Raw genomic sequence first — 22,827 nt, forward strand, 5'->3', positions numbered from 1 at the left:
TTTGAGGAATTAAATCCTGTAAATGTTATAGGCTTAATAAAATGAGGGAGAACTTTTTCGACCGCTGTTGGACCGGGCTCGATTGTACTCTGTACTCTGGGTTACAATTTTTAGATTTTATCTTTCGAAGAACCGCAGAGAGCGTGTTAACATAAATTGTGGGGTTAGTTACCAACTTTGTTCTTTAAATATACAGAATTTGTTTTTTTTTTTTTTTTAGAGTTTTGTGTGCTAACTTTTTCAGAAATGCACTGAAAAAAGGATTCGTACGGGTGTAATAAATTAATTGATTTCAATTTTGCTAAGTGACTTTTATTATAAAAAAAGTTATAAGTCCTATAGGTAGACTCTATTTTAACGTTTTGATTTTTTTTCTATAAAAATATGTATCCGTGTGGTACTACAAGGAGAAAAAATTTTTTGTTAAAAAAAAAAAGGACATTGTTGTGACAAGAAATTAATTTGTCGAAAATTTTAAATAATTTTATTTCTTAGATGAATTAATCAAAATTTTTCTCACAGTAACTGTTTGTTGAAAAGTTTTTTAGATTTGGAAAAAAATAATTTTAGATAGACAATTTGCAAATTTATTTCAAAAATCGTTTATTCCAAAATCTATAAAATAAATTAATTTATTATTACAACATTATTAATTTTTTTCTTTCAGTGTAATATGAGTATCTGAAACATCACAATATTTAGTATCGGTGTAGGGCTTATATTTTCTGTACGACACTATAGCAAGTCAACAGTTAATATAGTGGTAAAGTAAAATCATCCAATATAGTCCCATTATACCGGAAGCCTCAAATGAAATTACATTTCTACATATAAATCAATAAAATTTTAAAATGTATTGGCTCAACTTTAAAATAACTTGAAGAATTCAATATAAATTGAGCTTTTAAATTAAATTATCTACTTTATGTTAATTCAACTGACAGTACTGAGTTTATAAAATATAAATACGCAGCGCTATACTTGTTAAAAATATCTACAAAATTGACAAGGTTTCCGGTCGAACAATTTTATTAATAACTGCTCCAATCTGCTGCATATGTTATTTTAATAAACACTCGAGAAAAAAAAATTTTTAAGTAACACAAAAAGTTGGAGAGTAGAAGTATAAAAGTACACTTGGACTGGATATCTCTTGAGATGGAAAAACATAAAACAGTAAAGACGACACTATTCAGCGAAGCACAACGTCAGCCGGATATCGAAACGAGATTACTCGAATGAGATGATACATACAGTAACTCTTCTCGTCATCTTGTCTATTTGCTGCAATATTCTCAAATGGATATTTCGCCTTGGTGTCAATTGCTTTATCTATATATAAACATATTGTATAATATAAATGGATTCATGATCGTGAATATCATGAAAAATTGTCATTTTTCTACTAAAAAAAAAGTAAAATGTTATAATATTTTGTACTTTTATACTTAGTTTGATTTATTTATCATTTTTTTTTTAATATTTACTCAATAAATTTATACTCAATTAAAAATACAATAAAATAAAAACATATTTTTTTTATTATTAGAATTTAACGTACACGGAGAAAAAAATATCGTTAGAATACGGATACGTATCGTTATTCTGACTATACACCGTATATATATTCATGAATCCTTAAATCAGCAATCCGGATCGTTATTTTAAAGAAACGTCATTTGAGAATACGTTGGATAGTCATTTTAACAATATTTTTTTTTCCGTGTATGAAACTTAACTTTCTTGTAACAAGACGACTTAGTGATCATGCGCCGTCTGTAGGTAATTTTAAACATTAACTTTTGTCGAAAAATTATAAATAGCCATATCATGATATATCAAGTCATACATTGACATGTCACGTCATATCAAAAAATTTATTCACAAAAGTAAAAAAAAGACTAATATTTTCTTTTTTTTCCAGCTTACTATATCAAGTATCCTTACAAATTATGAAAGCTCTTAATTCAATCATCCAAAAAATATTGAAAGCTTACACACTTACACATGTGAAAATTTTAAAGGTTTTGTCGTAATTTCTCATGGATTATTTGTTATATTTGTTCCGTGTAGAACGAAGCGTGTGATTAGTGATAACAAGCAACAGAGACATTAGTAGATTTTGAGCTTAGCGGTTGGCTGATATCCAAGAATCGGAGTCCATGTATCTTCAAGCCGACAAGGAAAAATTCGTGAGGACAACCAAGTGACCTATTGCTACGAAGTCCACACGAAATTCTTTAAACTTATGTAGGCACCCATAAATGTTCTATTTTTTGTTTAAAAAAAGAATGTTTAAATTACATCCAACATTTTTCGCAGTTTCTCAAATTCTTTACATTTATGAAAATAACTTTTTCAATCAATTCTTCTCTGTATTAAACATTAGTATCGAAAGAATTAATTATATCGAGAAGAACCAATATTAACATACTGCTTGATATTTGCAGGCTCGTGTGTATATATAGCTCGTGTGTATAGACCCGTTCACATATAAGACATAATTGATAATCACTCAGTCTCAAATTGAATGGAATACATGAATCAACAATTATCCTTTGTTCTCCCTTAATACATCCGGTATGCATACATATCAATATATACACTTGGAGGTATTTGGAGGCATTCATCTTGAGGTCTACGATGATGGTCGTCATCATCATCATCATCACACGATACTCTATTAAGCTACCGGGGTGCAACCAAAATTGAAATGTGATTAGCAATTAGTGATTACAGACATCTGCACCTTGTTGATGGGTGGCTCGGCCGCTGATCGATCAAAGGATTGAGAAAGCGCTCCTCCGATACCTGCCAGGGGATGACATATTGTTTGAATTTGCCGAAGCACAACGATTGCGCCTCTGGCAGTACGGAAATTCTCACTACCTCGAATGTACACTAGCAGTTTAGGAGCAAACCTGTTCGACTGAATAAACGACATCGCACACTGCTTTACTTGCTTCTGCGTTTGATTGTTTTAACGTCAAGAGCCAAGAAACGCCTACGATAACTCATTATCTTTATTATCTTCAAAGTCACAACAATTGTTAGTCTATCAATATTCTCTTCTGATAATGTCTCGCTTCGATTCCTCGATAGCCTCGAACTCATCTTAACATTACCTTGAACTCCTTCGATTCAGTTAAATTAGATTGATTATTATAATTTAAATTGCAATTATATCAAAGAAAAATCACTTTTAAAATCTTTTTAATATAGTTTAATATAAAAGTTCTTATTAAGCAAACAAAGCGAGCTTTTCTATCAATGAAAATTTTATTTTTTATGGAACACTTTATACAAAAAAAAAACTATAGTAAAATTATATTTATATCTACACACAAAAAAGTTTACTTAAGAACATGTAGGACAGAGAATATTCAAATTTTGGACAAAATACTGAGACGCTTTTTGACCAAGTAATTTTTGAACAAAAAATCATTAAACTTGGCAGGAGTATGTTAATAATAGTCTTTCGTAAATTGATTCTTCTATTTTTAAATTTAATCATTGAAAAAAAATAACAAAATGATAAATAAATAGGTAGAGTTCGCGCGTAAAACTGCCTTATCTCCGGGCCCATCATATATTGAAATAAATAAATTTTACTATAAAGAAATTACTCATAAACTTACAACCAATATAATCTTTGAGATTGATTTAATTTTTTGGTTAATCTTTATTTTAGTTTAGATTACTTATAAGACAGAATTATTTAAATGCAACTAGGTTTGAATAGAAAACTAATTATCAACAAAAAATTTCATTTACTATAGTAAATAAACTATAGTTTAATTTTTTTGAACAGTGTTGGGAGTATTGACAGTCAGCTTGATAATCTTCAGTGCATTTTATGTGTTTCAAATAAACAATCCGATATACTCAATTGGCAATTGTTATCATTGGTCCAAACTGATTTACCGACAACAGACTGCATTACATGCTCTTAAATTAAAGAAAAATTGTGAAAAAAATCAAAATTGTTTTGAAACAAGAAGAAATTTTTTTAAGACAAGAAATTTTACTCGATCCATGATAAATTTTATCTTGAGTCAATGTAATATTTTTAACAATATTTCTGGGATAATTCATTCAGACGACTTGTATTGGAAGACATAATAAATAAATGTGTGTAATAAAAATAAACGATTAAAAAAAAACTTTTCGTTAATTGTGTAGTCTTAGACTTTGGAAAAAATATCTGGAAAACGGTTGACCCTGCAGACCATCCCTGGAATTTTCCGCTATGTACGACTTTAAAACGCTCGAGAAATTATCTATCCCGAACTATTAAGCTCTTCAAGCTCAAAAACATAACTTCTCTATGAATTTGAAAATCTAGTGTTTGTTAAAAATATATTTTTTTGAAAATTTTTAATTGCAATATCGTCCGATCGAATTAATCGTTTTTATGAGTCTTGCAGCATTCTACGAAGTTTTTCTTGAACAAAAAGATTGTTTCTTACACCTTTTTGTAATGTTTTAAAATTAAATAACTTCCCGATATTTTTAAAATCATTGAAGATAAAAAATTTACAGAAGACAATAATATATTAATAATTCATCTGACAGAACAAAAAAATGTTTTACATAGAATTTATGTTCTTGATAAATTTTCTAATTTTTAAGATAGGAAAAATTTTTTAATAAATATTTTAAATGATAACTTTACATTTTTTTTTTTACTCTAAAAGAGATGTTCAAAACATTTATGTAGAAGTACACAGAAAAAAAAGTCATCTTGACTCAAGAAAATCATTTTCTTCAAAATTTACTTCTTGTTTCAAGTTATTCTGCTATCTTAGTTGAAAAAATTTATTCTTGAACTAATAATGTCATATACTTATCCCAAGTAAATCTTTCTCTTGGTTTGAGAAAGTAGTGCCAACGTTGGCGACGTGATTTTTTGGAACTAAACCGAAATTTTTTTAATAAAGAATTAAATTAAAAAAAATAACCTTATGCATGATTTTTATTTTTTGTGTTCATTTAATTAGACATTTTGATTAATTTTTAACGTGCTGATTTCCCATTATATTACTGCTTTACAGTTAAGTGTGTAGTGACAAAAATATATGTATATACAAGTATTTGCTCGACTTATACAAAGTACACGGTAAAAAATTTGTTGCGTTAATAAATCAATAACTATAAGTGATATCGACAATCAGAAAAAAGATCCTTAAAGAGGAGGAAATTTCTGAAAAAAAGTCTTGACTCCCGGAACTCTAGCTCCATAAACAATAATTTTTATTTAATGTTGAAAATGGGTTTCCGCGCGGCTGCTGTCCTACTCGGGCCTCGATGCGCCCGTGTGTACATCAAGCAAGTTCAAAAACCAAGAGAATGATTTACTTGGATTAAGAGGTTTTTTTCTTCACTTAAGTTGGTAAGCCTGTTGGAGCTAGGGAATATTTGCTTAAACCAAGATTGACCAATACAAGAAAAAAATTTACTCAACTCAAGAATATATTTTATCTTCAGTTGAATATACTTGGATCAAGTAAATATTACTTGACTCAAGATGACTTTTTTTTCTGTGTAGTAATTCAAAAATGATGCATTGAAAAAACTTATGAGTTTTTTGTTCCTCAATATTGAAAGGCCAAAAATATAAAATGGTAGTTTTGAATATGGGAAGACTTTTCTAGAGTTAATTTAAGAAAAAATCATTTCTATGAAGAAAGTATAAAAATAAACGAAGAATATTTTCAAGGTTGGGAGAGTTGAATTTGAATGAGTGACATCTTGAATTTGGTCGTTGTGCGGGAGGTTGTAATGTAACGGAGGAAGTTTGAAGGGAAAAAGAGGCGGAGTTACAGGGAATGAAAAGCAAATGAGAGTGAGACAGAGATGAAATGAAAGAAAAAGACGGATAGCATCTTGTTCCGCGTTGTAAGGATAGATCTTGAGCAAGACCGCGGTGGTATTGTAGATCCGAGAGTCGTGTCTTATCACAAGGGAGCCATTGCTTCGGGCGGTTAAAACTCGTCGATTCGTTTTTGAAAGTTTCAAGAGATTGAGATGAGTCGTGAGACGGTTTAAAAACATGCATGCGTCGACAGAATCCAACTGAAATTCAACATTTTTGCCTTTTTATTGTCATTGCTTTTTTATTAGTGCTATATGATTGTTATCTTTAGATTTATACTGAATAAGTTATTCGTTTTGGAGGCTATTCTCAGTTTCTGTTTCTGCTGTCTACTCGTGAATCCCGAATACTCCAGCGGCCCGCGGCTAAACTGCCCGGCGTACTGCAATGCAGTACCCACTTTCATTGCCCCCAGGTAGGTCTTCAAGTCTACACTGCGCTGGCAAACGAACTTCCGATAGATCTGTTAAAGTTGTGTGAAGACACATTTTAATAAGGTAAAAATGATTATAATAATATTTATAGTAACAATAATAATAATGACAATTATGACTGATGACATAACTTCATTAATTAGTCAAGTTTGTGCTATAAATTTTCACTACAGAAATTATACTATAATTATCTCTATTGTTCAAAATTTTTCTGGAAAATTTTTCTGTATCCAAGTTCGAGTGTTGGTGCAATTAATTTAATTGGATAACTTCTGTAAGTAAGGACTGATGCTCATTCTTACACTGTCAGCTTGGTTGGTCATCTTGAAGTTTACTATAAATAAATGTGACTCTGACAGCTCGGAACTTAAAGTTATAAACTAATGCACCTGGCAGAAACAAGGAAGTTTATTCTCCAGGGAAGAAACTAATTAGTTTCTCTAGTCTGATTTACATTGGTCTAAAATTGAATAGTGGTTAATCACCGAACATGGCTTGAAACTAAGCTTTTACCAATGTAAGACAGTTATATAATATCAATAGATTCTTGGCAAAGGAACGCTTCAGCATGCTATTATTAGCAGGACCTGTATATATGTATTTATGTAACGGAATCTTTTAACGTCAGTTTTACTTATTATAAAATGTTTAATTTATTATAATATTTTTACATGTATCAAAGACCAATGACAATTCAACAATTTTACAACTCGATTTAGGATCCTGATCAAAATTATCAAGATTAAAAAAAATAACTAATTTTACCGGTGAAACATACACCATCCATGGAATATATGACAGCAAAAATTGTCCTTTCTTTAATTAAATAAGAAATTACAATTTAACATGTGTTAAACAGTGCATTTTCTCATGATTTTTAATTATACTAAAGTATTTGAAAATTAATTGAAGTGAAAATACTAAAAAACATAGTTTAATGGTGGATCAAAGTAAAAAGTAGAAAAAAGTTTAAGAATTTCTTTCAATTAAAATAAGAATACAGTGATTAACAAAAAATTCCTTTCATTGTAAAAGAGCGGAGAGGCGTGAGTTTAAAATATTTTCGTAATGACTCTACTTTTGGAAATGTTTACCAATAAAATATTTATAACAATCAATATCAAAGTATATCAAGTTTTTTTTTACACTATAAATAATTTTTTGTTAATCAAACTATTCTTATTTTAAACTTGTTAAAAATTATCTTTTTCGTTTTAGCCTATTTTCGTTTAAAGCGTATTTTTTGTTCTTTAAACTATAATTTATTTATTCTTGATTCTGATTTTTATTTGAATACAGTGTGTTAAAAATTATCGAAAAGTTTCGAAATTTCTTTAGCTTCATTAATTTTTACGATAAGTGTCTTGCTTCATCTTAAAATTTTTCTCCCTTGCACGATTTGTTTATTTGGGTTCTTTCGTTAAATTATTGATAAGAAAAATTGTTTTTTCAATTTAATTTTTTTATTTTCAGAAAATAAATTTTACCTTCATCTCTTAGAGGGTATCCCATTTTACCCCTTGAAAATGACATTTTTGTCACCATAACTAAAAATTTCTGTTATATACTTTGAATACGACAAAAAATAGAAGACTCAGCGTATTTGAGTCCTTAAAGCCTTAGTATTTCTTTAATTACTCCATTTTGCGTCTTCCTTTGTTTACTGACAAATTTAAGTTGAAAAAAATTTTTGCAATTGAAACTGTTAATATTAAATTTTGTATTTCTATGATTTTAAACTGAAATTACTCTTGTAGCAAATGACAAACGCAAGGATGGGTATTCACAATACACAAACGTTAGCAGTGTTTACGTTTCAATAATTCAGACATCGTCATTTTCAGTTTCGCTCGCCAATTCCTTAATCGATATCGACGTGGCTCTTAATTAATTCTGCTAGATGATTCCGATCATTAAAAAACCCTATAACTGCATTCGAGAGATGGAATAACTTCACAGCGTGAGTGATTTTGAGTGGAACAAAAACCATTGATTCATTGAAGATCGTAGATGGTAGGTTGTAGAATCATCTCCATAAAATAGACAGAACAAAGTAAGGTGAAGAAAAAGCTAGCGATCACCAATTCTGCACAATGGCTTTGCTGTAGTACTCGCGTAGCGGTTGTCTCCCTGGCTCTCTCCTCAGGCGTCTGTAGGCGTCGCGACGGCATCGTGTTCGCGACATAAATCTTAGGAAAAACACGCGTCGCAAAATTGCTACGGGCCGACACTACTCCAGAAAATATGTCACCGTCTTTTACCCAACCGTTGCGCGCTGTATTCTACCCTTTTTTATGTTTTTTTTTGTCTCAGGTTGAGCTTTTTCCTTGTTTCCCATTTTTTTCCCTCCACTTCATATGTACCAATGTATTTTGCGATACCAAATAGAACCGGTTTCTACACGCGACTCGATTTTTCTTTCATGACAGAAAGCACTCTATTTGAGTTACAATATACACTGTAAATATATAATCACTTTAGAAAGCTTAACATCCTTACTTCTTAAATTAAAAATAATTAGCTTACTTACTTGATTAATTTTAAAAGTTGATAAGTTATTTTTATTTAAAGATCTTGAAATTAATTGTAACTAATTAATTTAAAAGTACATCAGTTTTTTTATTCTCATCTATACTAATAAATGGAGAGCCGGTTTTTTGTCCGGTTACACTACGAAAACTACTGAACCGATCGTAACAATAATAACACCATAAGATGCAGCGTGTTTTGGAGAAGGTTTTAGTATATAATATGTTGCTGATCACTTATCCGGAACCTATATGTTTTTTACTTATAAATAATGAATTTTTATTGCAACTAAATTTATGCTATTCGATTGTCATTTGTTTGAAATAAATTTTTTAATTCTATTGGTTATATTTATATACTAGACAGATTTCTTCACTTATGAGACCTGCAATTTTTTTAACTGAAACTTTCAATGCTCATTACATATTTTTTTTTCATATCAATTATTATTCATTTTTGTAAGAAAGACACGGGAATGTTATAATGATTGCACATTGAAAGTTACAATGAATATTAGCGAGAATAATTACATGGATAAAAGGTGCATGCTAATTCGACAGAATTTGGAATCTGTACAAGTCAAAACAATACTCTAATTAAATTTCAAGTCTAGATCTAAAAATGCAATTCTATAAAGCGCCCAGTGAAGCGGGCGAGTAACAGCTAGTTATTTATAAATGACGAAATCGATATAAACATTAAAAATTTCAATCGTTATGTTAAACATATCAAAGTTTCTTATCATAATTCTTTCACTTTACTCTTTATTAAAGTGTAGTTCTCGTTCATCTGAGCCCAAAAATTTAGATCTCTCTTCGAGTACTTTTATGCAACAAATAAAAAGAAATTTATTTCAAGTGAAATTTCCAACGAAAACGAGCCAATTTGTGTGATTAGGCTGCTCTTGAATGCAGCTTCACTGGAAATAGATACTCAAATCCAATTACATCGACGACCCACCCTCTTGTGCTTTATTTATTATTATTTTTTTTTTTTCAATTCTATCAAATTATTTTTCCTGTTTTTGTTTTTTCTATTCACGGCCTTGTAACTTATTCAACAGGCGCATAGACTCAATTATTTTAAATGTTTACATCATTTACCACACCAATTGTTAACAATCTATTTTCAAAGCTTCAATTCTTATTACAATAACCAGAACTTCGTAACGCACTGAAAAAAAAAAAAAAAACGGATTATTTGACTCAAAAAAAAAACATTCTTTAAAATCACTCTTTTGGTTCAAAATCTTTAGTTCGAATTAATGGAAAAAATTTACTCTTTAATCACTAAAGTTAAACTTGAAGATAAAGAGAAAAAATTGTTTATTTAAAAATTTTACGAGTTAATCAATGTTGAAATTTCTTTGATATTCATAAACAAATGCAATATGAAAATCGTAAAGACGATAGGCATTATAAAAAACATTATTTGATCTTGATGTATTAATAGTTGTGAAAAATCGATCTCTAATTCCACTCTAAAAAACTTTGGCGAAATAGAAGCTCATATCGCAAAAATAAGAGCTTCATAATATGGACACAACTTAACTCTCAATTAAACTTACCGAAAGTTTTTTACAACACCATAGCAGTATTCATAATCCGGCTTATAATCGTGTCATAATTATCGTCGATATCATTCAGTATAACTTTGTCTCATTATCATAGCAAGCGTCGTCGAGTGAGACTACCACGTTATGTAGCAGTACGACATTAAATTAACTCGGTTAGAAGTCAAATGGAGTCTGCGGTTTTACTGTGAAACATCCTAGTAAGACCGAGTCTTATGACTATAACACACCTATCCGTTCACTGACTTGCATTCACCTTCCACGCTTTTATCCTCCAGCACGAACTGTCTTTTTTTCACCACTATCCTTCTTTCTCTAGCTCTTTGTCTTTCTCACTCCCTTCAGTCTTTCCGTTTGTCTTCACTCCTTTTTTTCACCTCCTTACCACCCCTGGCTCGAAGCGGCACCATCAAGCTTCGAACGTTTTTCACGTACACTACACTCGTAAACTAGCTCTTTCATTTTATTCTCATTCCCTCTTCTTGCGCCCTTGTCGCCTAGGTAATTGCGTGTTTATCTGCCCAGCTTAATTACGTGTCCGCTTGTCCAGGTGCGGGTGCTAAATTTTATCCTTTAGCAGAAGACGTTTCAACACTCGACATTAATCCAATATTTTTTTTCTTTACACGCTATAATAGTGTACCATTAATTGTAATTAATTTTATTACTTTCAAGAGCCATTTTATTCATGTTATTTTTATTTAATATTAATTCATTTTGCGTTAATAAAGCAAAGAGGGCGTATGAAAAATTTTTTTTTGCTCTAATCAACTCAGGAATGTTTGAAATGTGGAAATTTACTATGAAAAATGGAAAATGACTTTTTTTTTTGAGTTCCACCCTTTTTGCTTTGAGAAATTTTTTTCTCATTCAAATTCTAATTCAGTGGAACAAAATACATTAAAATCATATTCACTCTGAATCTTTTTCATTCTTTTTTATTCTTAACTGGTTGAATTTTTCGAATAAAATGAAGTCGCGCGCAAGGACACCGCTACTTATATAGGAAATGGGGCCGATTGTGGGCGAGGGGTATGGTGCGGGGAAGCGGAGTACAGAATGTTATCAGTCCTCAGATGACCATCATCGAGAACAGACGTATTTTCTGTATGATACATATGAATTTAAGTTGTCAGTAGCTCACCTTCATAGCTACTACAATACCCAGAAAAGGAGGGAAGAGGGGGGGGGGAGTAACTTACCTAAAATATGACTTCCATCTCATCATTATAATCTACTAAAAAACTTGTTCTGGCGAAGGGAGTTGGACAGCCTAAATCCGTGTACACTTTAAAACAGACACGTCTCATCTATCGCACGGATTTAGATGGCCTAAATCCGTGTACACTTTATTAGAGGTGTGTCTCAGTTAGTTTTTTGCGTTTTATTGAAAAAAAAAAAAAAAAAAAAAAAACAAATAAAGAGCTGGGGGAGGGGGAGGAATAATTAATATAAATAGCAGGTGATCTGTTAAAAAAAATTAGTATTGCTAGAGAGGACATTCATTTTTATAATTTAATGTTTACTCAAAACAATATTGATGAAATGATATTAAAACAGTTGAAATGGAAAATTTCAATATGTGAAAATAATCCTATTAATTTACAAAAGTACAATTTAACAAACACCAGACTTTTATAATAATCCATACTTAACTGTGTGCACCCTGTACAATGTTATGTATTTAGCTTGGGTAACTAAACCGAATGATTCTCATAGTTGTGCCGTATATACTTGGTGTCAATTGGTTCGAATTTGGAATCGTGATTAAAACATCAAGTATTAAAACTTCATGGTGAAGAGAAATTCACAGATTCGGTAGAATCTGGCGCCAAGTTCCGTTTAAATCCGTTGTAAACGGAGCGCCAGACTACCGACTATGTTTACTGTAAGCAGAACGGTTTTTTGAGGCTGCGAAATTTTATTTAATTCTACGGTACTTTTTTTACCCAATTTGTTTATCATAACAGTAATTCATAATTTATTTCACCGTACTAATTAATTATATTCACTTATAACAATTTATTTACTTGAAATTATTAAATTTTATCAGCACATACTATAGCTCGCTCACAAATTTCGATCCTGACTTTTTTTTGATGGAGAAAGGTCAGCGCCACAGACTAGATAAAATAAAAATGTGTAGTAATCCTTCTATAGATAAGCAACTACAGTTAAAAAAAGTAATTCACAGCTAACATTTACGGCCGCCAGGGTGCACTGGAATTACATCTACATAAACTGTAGCTTCAAGGGGATAGTTTGCAGTAAAAAATGCAGTCAACACGAGATTTAAGTTGGTACCAATTGTAAATTTTCATTATAATTACAAAAAATACTAAAATCCGAACAAAAACAGTTTCACTGTAAAAAAGTCGCGCCAAGTCCACGTTCATAAGACTATTAGGAAAAAAAAATTTTTTTTTTTCTTTACAAAAAGATACAAAATAAAAAAATAAAAAAATCCAAGTAACCGATATGATTGTTTATGATTTTCGGAAATTAAAAAAAATTTTATTGTAAATTTAAAAATTAAAAAAAAAATTTTAGAACGTACTTGGTGTGCGTCATTGTGTATTTCAATTTTTTTAAAGTCCTAGTAAATAGATTTTACGAATTTCATTAAAAGTAAAATATTTTGCAACCACGCACACTGAATACGTTCTAAAATTTTTTTTTTTATTTCTAAATTTACAATAAAATTTTTTTTAATTTCCGAAAATGTTATGACTTTAAATCGAAATGCCGACATGTCTTCTAATATAAATTCTAATATAAATAATGCTATAAATAATGCAAAGGATGACACGCAAAATCGTGAAGCGTTCCACATTTTTACAAATATAAATAATGCTGTGAAGCGGGAAAGAATAGGAGTTACGGTAATTATTACGTGAAGCGTTCCACATTCACGTAACAGGATATTGGTAGGAGAGGATTGAGAAAGGAATGTGGAGAGGATCATCTTAATGTGAGTTTATAGAATATGCGAGAAAAAATTATTAGATAGCTCGGACTGGGATTCGAACCCAGAACCTTCCGATGACATGTCGGCTACTCTACCATTTGAGCTATCCGGTCTATACTAAATTGAAAAAGAACGTTATGACTTCAATGACGACACTGATGGTAATACCGACAGAGAAGCTCACATACAACACTGTTATGCGGAAAGGCTAAAGAGTAACCATATTCTGTACACTGATAAAAAAATTAACTTGGCTCAAAAGCCGATTTCTTGAACCAAGTGTATCATTTTAAAGAAAATTATTTTCTTGAGTCAAGAGAATAAATTCTTGAGTTAAGAAATTATTCTTGGTCTAATAAAATTTTCTTGTTTCAAGAATTTATTCTCTTGACGCAAGAAAATCATTTTCTTCAAAATGGTATTCTTGGTTCAAGATTTTGGCTCTTGAGTCAACTTAATTTTTTTATCAGTGTATGCCTCTGGCGTAGAGGCGGACAACAAGAATAAATACAAATTTGATTGTTATCAAGAACAATTTAATAATCAACTTTATGGGTATTTTCTGTTAAGACTGCACACATACCATTTATACTCATAAATAATCGTGAAAATATCCATTAAATAAACAATTAGGAAAACGGTTGACCCTAAAGGCCATCCCTTCAACTTCCCGCTAATTTCATACCTAAACGCTTAAAATTGCACTTATGGCGTTTTTGAGCTCTGAGAAATCTGACGAAAACTCGAATTTTGAAAAACGGGGTAAAACCAATAACTTCTCGATTTAAAAAAATTTGCAATTTTCTTAGTGGGAAGTTAAAAAATCGTTGCTTATAAATTAACTTTTATATTTGTCGGTTCAACGAAGTTGACTTTTTGTAAATTTTTTATCAAAAGAAATAATCCTGTATTGAGTAAATAATATCGTATAATTAGAGCGAAATAAAAGTTAAACAATCCGAACCGGAGATAACGAGAGTCAAATCATAAAAAAGATCTAATCCGACGATTAACAAAAGACACATCGATTATTTAATGATAGTTGGGAGGGAGAGCAGAGTGTACACAGATACAGAGAAACAAATAGAGGAGAACGATTGAAATAGATTTTCAATAGCAAAACCAGTGAGGCGGGAAACAGGAGGCCATAGAATGTGTGTGCACATATAAACGACAAGAGAAAGCGAGGAGCGATAGTAGCTCTCTACTCGGTTTTGTGTCGGCTCTCTCGAATGACTAGCCAACCCGAGAGATTGTTTTGGAGAGAATTAGTGGTATAGTGATTCCACCGAGATCCAGAGTTGTTGGGTATCCGACATACGGCCTACAGTACACTAGTGGCTTCTTGGTGTAGAATCGACAAACACCGATCGGTAGTTACCTACAATCCACCTCTAAACCAATAGTCGAGAACTTTAGCAACCCCTTACTCCTTCCTCCTTCTCATTCTCTCAATACACTTTAATGTAATGTCGGCTCCCATACTCTCATACATTGTCTACAACAGACACAATCATCTCCAGATTTCTGACCAACTGAGATACGCCTCAATTCACAGTTTAATTCAACATTTACGAGAGCATTCTTCTTACCATCGCTATAGTATATTTGTTATTTTTCGTCATTAACTCCATCTTTAGTTTCTAACTTTTGTTTGCTCTTAAGGTTACGATAAATAATCTCTGAAAGACAAATTTTTCGATGATTAGCAAGCGATATTGTTCAATAAATCATATATGACAATTGTACCTTCAGTGTCGAGATACACTGAAAAAAATTTTATTTAATAAAAAAAAAATTCGTAAGCTGAGAAAATTATTTTTAAGAGTTTAATTTGATGTATATTACCATTACAATAGACGTAAGATATCATACGCTACCCATAGAAAAATTTTATATTATTTTCTGTGTATATTTTATTCAAGTTGAATGAATAATAATAAATATATAAATTAACAAATTTATCGAATACATAAGGTGCTTAATAATAATAATAATAATAATAATAATAATCAATGATAATAATAATAATAATAATAAGAATAATAATAATAATAATAATAAGCATAATAATATAATAATAATAATAATAATAATAATAATAATAATAATAATAATAATAATAATAATAAATATATAAATTAACAAATTTATCGAATACATAAGGTCCTTAGTAATAATAATAATAATAATAATAATAATAATAATAATAATAATAATAATAATACGATTACTTGAACAATTTTTCTTAGCTATTTTATTCAATTTTAAAAGCTTTGCAAAAAACTACCGTAAATTTTATAACTGCGTAAAAAATAAAAAAATTCTTTAATCAATATTGACCATCTCGCATGCTTTATTCAAACATTCAATAATTGCTATATAACTTTACTCAGTAATGTTATTTTCGTTTAATTCTATAGAATGAAGACAAATAGAAAATTAGAGAACTGTGTTTAAATATTTTAGTAGCTTACGGATTTGGTCTAGGGGGAAAAGTATAGCCCAAATAACTTTTTTTTTGTAAAATAATTTGAATTGATTAATCATTTCATCAGGTTATGGACCTACCCGACTAGAAATTGTAGTGAGGAATGCCGAAGAATTAGTGAGGGGCAAGTTTGGCTTGCCTAACTTAGGCTTGCCTAGGTTGTACCTCATAAAAACCAAGGTAGGCAGAACGAAATGTTTGGCTTGCCATTTGAACGTAACTAGGAAAGTTTCATGGATTCCTTAAGTCTTATATATCATGGGAACGCCGAACTGGTTTCAAGTAACGATAACCTGAGTTTTGCTAGTTTGGAGCGAACTTGGTTTTCCGAACTTAGGCTAGCCCAATTCGAATCTTATTTGTTTTAAATTAGTCAAGCCGAACATTGGTTGTGCTTATAAGTATCTTGAAGTAAGAGGTCGCTCATCATCGGCGTAGCGTCGCGGTATGGTATAGGGCCCTCGTGCGTCGGGCACCGTGTTCGAGTCTCGCGTTCGACATGTACGATTTTTAATAATTAATAATTACTAATTATAATCTACAGATTCAGTAGAATCTGGCGCCAAGTTCTGTTCAAAAATCCCGTTGCAAACGGAGCGCCAGACTACCGAATATGTTTACAGTAAGCAGAACGGTTTTTTGAGGTTACTATTAAGGCGAGTGTGAAGTAAAGTTAAGTGTTATGTGTGATTAGTGTATCTAACTCCTCCATCATCTCCTTCCCCCTTGACTTATTAAATCTACCAATCAAAAAAACCTCTTCACATTAAAAAACGCTCCAAAAAACAAAAAAAAATTACAGAAAAAATAAAATTAAATAATAAAAATAATATTAAATAAAAGCAACAAAGAATTTGTTTTTTTTTTTATTCATGAAATATTTAAATAATTTAGTCCTAAATTTAATATTTATACTTAAAATAGTAAAAGAAGATAAAAAAATAAGCATTTGTTATTATTAATTTTTGCTTGATAATAAAAAAGCTAAAAATCAAGAAATAATTAGATTTGGATTCTTCGTTGCGAATTTGGTTTCCAAACTGCAACCTAATCAAGAAGCCAAGTTAGGCTGAGCCTTGCAACTGCGTTACATCCCAAACTTCGGCCTGGTTTGGATGCCTCACTTACTGCAAGTTTGGAATTCGGCATGCCTTACTTGCGCCAAATCACTGCCTCACTGAAATTTCTAGTCGGGTAGATGTTTCCTCCCGAGTCAAAATTAAAAAACCAATTTCAGCTTCCAAATTCTACTCGAGGGTAAGGAGGCTGAAATCAGTTTTTTAGATTAACCCAAGCTGTACAGCGAAACCTTAATTTCAGCCTAAACTTGGTATTTTTGTCCACTTTTACCAAGTTTAGGTTGAAATTGGTATTACAGAACCCTAAAATGACCCTCCAAAGCCTACAGTTCGATCGAGAAGAAAATCCTCATTGGTTTATATGAAATAGGTGAGAGGAAAGAAGGGAAAGGAGAAGGAATTTAAATAAAAATGGCTGCTGGGAGCGGGAAAAATTTTTAATTTTTATTTTTTTATTTATTCATTATCCTCTTAATTTAAATAGATGAAATATAAATAAGTGTGAAGTTAATTAAGTATCGAATTAACGCAAAAATATGGTGGAAGGGGAGGGAATAAGGTATCACATCACATTTACATTCATTCATCTTAATTAAGTATAACGCTTGCCTTATAAATAATTTTCTAAAAACGCCTATTGCTCTAACCGAGATTCGAACAGTACACCTAACGCACGCGAGACTACAACTTATCCGACAACGTCGCACGAGTTGCACATACTATTTTGTATTACAAATGCGGCGATAGATGAGGGCACAAAATCGGAGTCCACGGGCAAAGCCCCGGCGGGGAGTTAGGGGGGGGGCGCAGCCCCCCCAGTCCATAAAAAACAAATAAAAAGTTTAAAAAAAAGAAACAAATATATATAACATAATAAATGCAAAGTAACTATAGTTAGTTAGTAAGTAACTTAGTTAGTTAATATTATAATATTAGTTAGTTAGTTAGTAACTTTGTTAGTTAATATTATAATATTAACTAACAAAAAATAAATTTACACATTGAAACAATCAACACATAAAATTAAATGACATTAAGTTTAGCTGTCACTACAATTTTTTAATTTTCTTTACAAACAAATTTGTTCCAAAAAGTTATTCATAAAAAATTGCATTTTTTATTTTATAAAATTCCTACAGGTCAATTTTAGAAAAAAATTTTTTTTTGTCATAATTCATTTTTTACAAAAATTATTAAAATGATCAAATTTCTGCTAAATTAATTTTTATCACAATTAGCTCAATATTAATCAATTATTTTTACTTTCGTTAAAAGTATGAACTTTGTAATGTCAACATGAGTAATACAAAATTACTTATTTCAAAGCATTCAAACAAAGAATAATTTATACTAAATTAAAAAATAATTTTCAAATTATTCACTGTTACCAGATATTCTACCGTCATGTTTCACTGTTTTTTATAATGTCAAATTTTTAGTACTGAAATAATTGCTTGAAACATTAGTATCAATCGTAACTCAAATAATGTCAGATATACCGACTATTGAATAATCTGGTGGTAAATTTAATCTTTCATAAAGTCGGATGATTGATATAGCTGAAAAAAATTTTTTGACAATGAAATACGTCAGAAAAACTAACTCATCAAATTAAGCTGTCACATTTCTAATTAAGTACAGTTGAACTTGAAACAGAAAAATTGTTGGATAAAATAATTCTTGTAACAAGTTAAAGCGTAGTTACATTTTATTACTATGATTTTGAAAAAAAAAAAAAAAAATGACAATGCTGAGATATGTTGAGTCTGAAATGATGCAGACAATGGGAATTACCGGGTTAATTTGACACTAGATTAAACCACCAAATTGATAGAGCAAAACAACGATATCCCTTGTGTAGAATAAATGTGTGTACTGTTGCTGTGTTCCAAGTTGGGAATCTGTATAGTGTACAGTAGGGCGGAAGTCTAACAGTGGTGCTGAAGCAAATGCAGACACAATGTCATGTCCAGCAACATTGAACCTCGTTAACCCAAGAATAGGAATACGAATATGATTGCGGCCTCATGGATGACTATGACTATGACCTACTTTACTCACTCACTCTCATCTGTCATGTAATCCGTTCGGTTTCCCACAATTTCTCATTTACGTCCACTTCCATTTTGTAACTCACCACAATATGAACACATCTCTAATTTCAGAGTTTAAACTCCTTTCAATCTACAATCCTCGCTTTAAATTTCCTATCAGATATCGTGGATTCTATTATCAATTTTTTTTAATCTTATTCATCTGCATAATAAATAATTATAGTAATAATAATTTATAGAATTATAAAAATAAGGAAAATTTTGTTTTAAGGTTTCATTTGATTTTTACTAATATTTAATTTTTTATATTAAGTTTTTGGAGCAGTTTTGATTAATTTGTTGGTTGTAAAAGTTTGGACCAACACATTTTCAATTTAATTATTGATAATTGATCATATTATAGCAGTTTCAATTTTTTAATTTACATCAAAAGTGATTACAGATTACTTGTAATAATATTAATGATAATAATTATACATTCTGATTATGTGTAATGTAATATTTAATCAGTTTATGAAACTCCGATTACTGATTAATTTAACATATTCCATCAACCCATAAATTTTGCTTAATCAACTTAAAACGATTTAACTAAATAAATTGTTTTAGTTACCGCTTTACATATTCAATTGGCCTGGTCCTGTAATACTGAGAGAAATAAACGATAAATGAATTTTTATTAATTACAATAATAATAATAATTAAACTCTAAAATAATTGTGCCATTAATAAAAAGAAAGTAGGTTACAAATGAAATTAATTTTTTGTGAAAAATGTAAGACAATAAAATTTAACAATTGCCAGAGATTTCCGAGATGTCACGAGGGAAATAAAAAATGTATATTATAATTCATTTTTTATTTTATTTCGCGTCAACATATGTGATCCAACATGAGCTCAGTGTAAGTCCGGGGTAGTTTAAGACATAGTTTATCTTCGTCAAGCCGCGGGAATGTAAAAAATTTTCGTATGGAAACATTTGTTGCGTAACTTTAAAGATGTCCTTTTATTTACATACACAATGTTTTTTTTTTTTTTTGTTTTACAATGTATTGTACATCAGTATTCTTTCGAACAATTGATCGATAGAAAAAAAATGTTATTTGCACAGTAATTAATGAAATGGTTGGATAAAGTTTATCTAGAGGTTAAATATTGAATATCTTTAATTTGCATTCCTACGATAAATTAATGAACTTCCTACCGCATTGAGTTAACGAGGAGCTAAGAGGCCCTCGTGTATATTTGCCAAAGTAACGAGATCTTCCATTTGTGGCTCGGGTGTTTGTGGTTCGAATTGAGTCCAATCATTATTTACCACTTGATTGAACTTTGTGATTTGTTATTAAGTCTCTCATTTTTTAAATAAATATTTCTGTTCGCGAGACTATTTACTTATGACCAGGTAAATATTAATTGATGCAAAAAGTTTTGATTGATGTTATTAAAAAGATAAAATTCATCAAAGTTTTCTTTGATTGAAAATTTTTAATCAATTGTTTTTAATTAAAAATTTCGTTTTATTTATATTATTAATTTTATTGACAGTTAATTAAAAATAGGTATGAAACTTTTTAGCATAAAATGATATTTTATTTTCTACATGAATTTATTATTATGGTGGTGTAAAATAAGTATATTATTTTTATCGCTTATTGTGAAATATTAATAAATATTAAATAGATTTTTTATAATTAAACTTGTTCCATTTTTTTCTAACGTATTTACATTAGCCGCCATAGGATATATTTTTACTTAATACGTAAAATAAATGTATTTTTATTGCATGAAATAAATGTCCGGGTTAAAAAATGTGAACGGAAATTTAATGACAGGGTAGTTACTCAATGAAGGTTCGTAAATGTACAATTAGATCAATAGTGAAAATTTTAGTGAAAACAAAAATAAACTCCAGTACAAATGATTAGTAAATCCGAAGTACTATTATGCTTTTATAAATTATGCACAGAATTGGATATCGGAAATCTTAGAATAGTACAGAAGTTCAGTGTTCGAAAGCTGTTGTTATTATATAAACACATTATGCGCGAGAAAATTTATCATTAGATGAGATTGTTTTTAGCCGTGTATTTCTGTAAATATGATATAATTCATAAATGTCACTCAATCCGTTCACGGATAGACGAATTTAAACCATTCTTCCATTCCCTATTAAAGCGTTGAAGCAAAGCTTGATAAAAATGACATGGCAATAATTTTCAAAAACAACAACCACTAATTTGAAGATCACGTTTGAAGATATGACCTAAAATATCCAAAAATTGCAATGATAATTTTTTAGATAGTAATCAAATTTAATTTAATTAATAAATCTCATGGAGTTCCCGTCAATGTATTATTTAAAGCTTCGACTTTGCTGCCGACACTCTTGACACCAAAACCTTTTATTGATTTATTTATTAAAATAAAACAACGATTTAAGTAACGTTTTTTTTTTTTTTTTCTTGAATCAGAGTCTTTGAACTGGTCTTAAGCGAATGAAAAAATATTAAATCAATTTATCAAGCGTCTTCAATTACCATGTGTTTGCAAACTTACAAGTCTCCTTTTGATCAATTACCAGCAGTTCCAAAAGATATTTCATTTTTAGAATAAATATTCGAGTAAATAGATCTAAAATTACGTCATTTTTACTGTGCAGTATAAATAGATGCAATTCTGATAAAATTTTAATGTCTAAAATTCGAAATTCATACACTGATAAAAAAATTAACTTGACTCAAGAGCCAAAATCTTGAACCAAGAACACCATTTTGAAGAAAATGATTTTCTTAAGTTAAGAGAATAAATTCTTGAAACAAGAAAAACAAGAATTTATTCTCTTGACTTAAAAAAATCACTTTCTTCAAAATGGTATTTTTGGTTCAAGATTTTGGCTCTTGAGTCAAGTTAATTTTTTTATCAGTGTACAAACAGAGTGTGTCACGCTAGAAGAAAAGTAACTAAATAGTTATTAATATTTTAGTACATGTATTCATATGTTTAATTCAGTTACTATTAACATAAAACAGCAAGAAAAAATTAGGAAAACGGTTGACCCTGAAGGCCATCCCTGCAACTTCCCGCTAATTCTATACCTAAACGCTTGAAATTGCACATGACGTTTTTGAGCTCTTCGAGCTCATAAATACAATTTGTGTGTTATTTTGAGCTCTCTGAGCTCAAAAAAATAGCTTGTGTATGCTTTTGAGCTCTTCGAGCTCAAAGTTTGATACAAGTTTGATAAAATACTATTTTTTGAATTTTCAAATCGCAATAACTTTTGAATGAATGAACCGATTTTCACGCGGTTGGTGGCATTCGACGCAGTTTTTTAAGCTTCATGAAGAATTTCCAAGTTTAAATTGATAAAACGAAAAGTTTTGGAGTAATTCCAAAAAAACACTTTTTTCGGTTTTCTTTCGTCAACAATAACTCATAAACGAATCAACCGATTTTGACCGGACTGGCGGCGATCGACGTGGTTTTTTTATGTTAAGAGCTTATTAGTTTTTGGAATTGATCGGTAGAGCCGTTTAAAAGTTATTCCAAAAAAACCCCATTTGAAAAAAATTTTTTTTATACTTTATTTGCGATTTCTCAAAATTTACCGGTCCGAATCGGTCCAAATTGTATTTAAAATCTAAGTTTGGCCAAACCCTTTCGAATGAGGCCAACCGCGATGAAATCAATCAAATCGTTTAAAAGTTACAGGAGGTTAACACACACACACACACACACACACACACACACACACACACACACACACACACACACACACACACACACACACACACACACACACACACACACACACACACACA

General features: G+C 30.3%; 1 protein-coding gene and 1 long non-coding RNA gene across 4 annotated transcripts in view; both read right to left on the reverse strand.

The window, feature by feature from the left end:
- The window catches only part of LOC123258652, a 304,264-nt gene that overhangs the window by 105,670 nt on the left and 175,767 nt on the right, over positions 1 to 22,827 (reverse strand). The window lies entirely within an intron of this gene.
- Positions 1,652 to 22,601, reverse strand: LOC123258654. Its single transcript, XR_006508112.1, has 3 exons — positions 22,589 to 22,601; positions 19,049 to 19,053; positions 1,652 to 1,733 (listed from the first exon to the last, which is right to left on the reverse strand). It is a non-coding gene; the product is annotated as an uncharacterized LOC123258654 (long non-coding RNA).

This window comes from Cotesia glomerata, linkage group LG2 (assembly GCF_020080835.1).
Source record: "Cotesia glomerata isolate CgM1 linkage group LG2, MPM_Cglom_v2.3, whole genome shotgun sequence".
Classification (NCBI taxonomy): Eukaryota; Metazoa; Arthropoda; class Insecta; order Hymenoptera; family Braconidae; genus Cotesia; species Cotesia glomerata.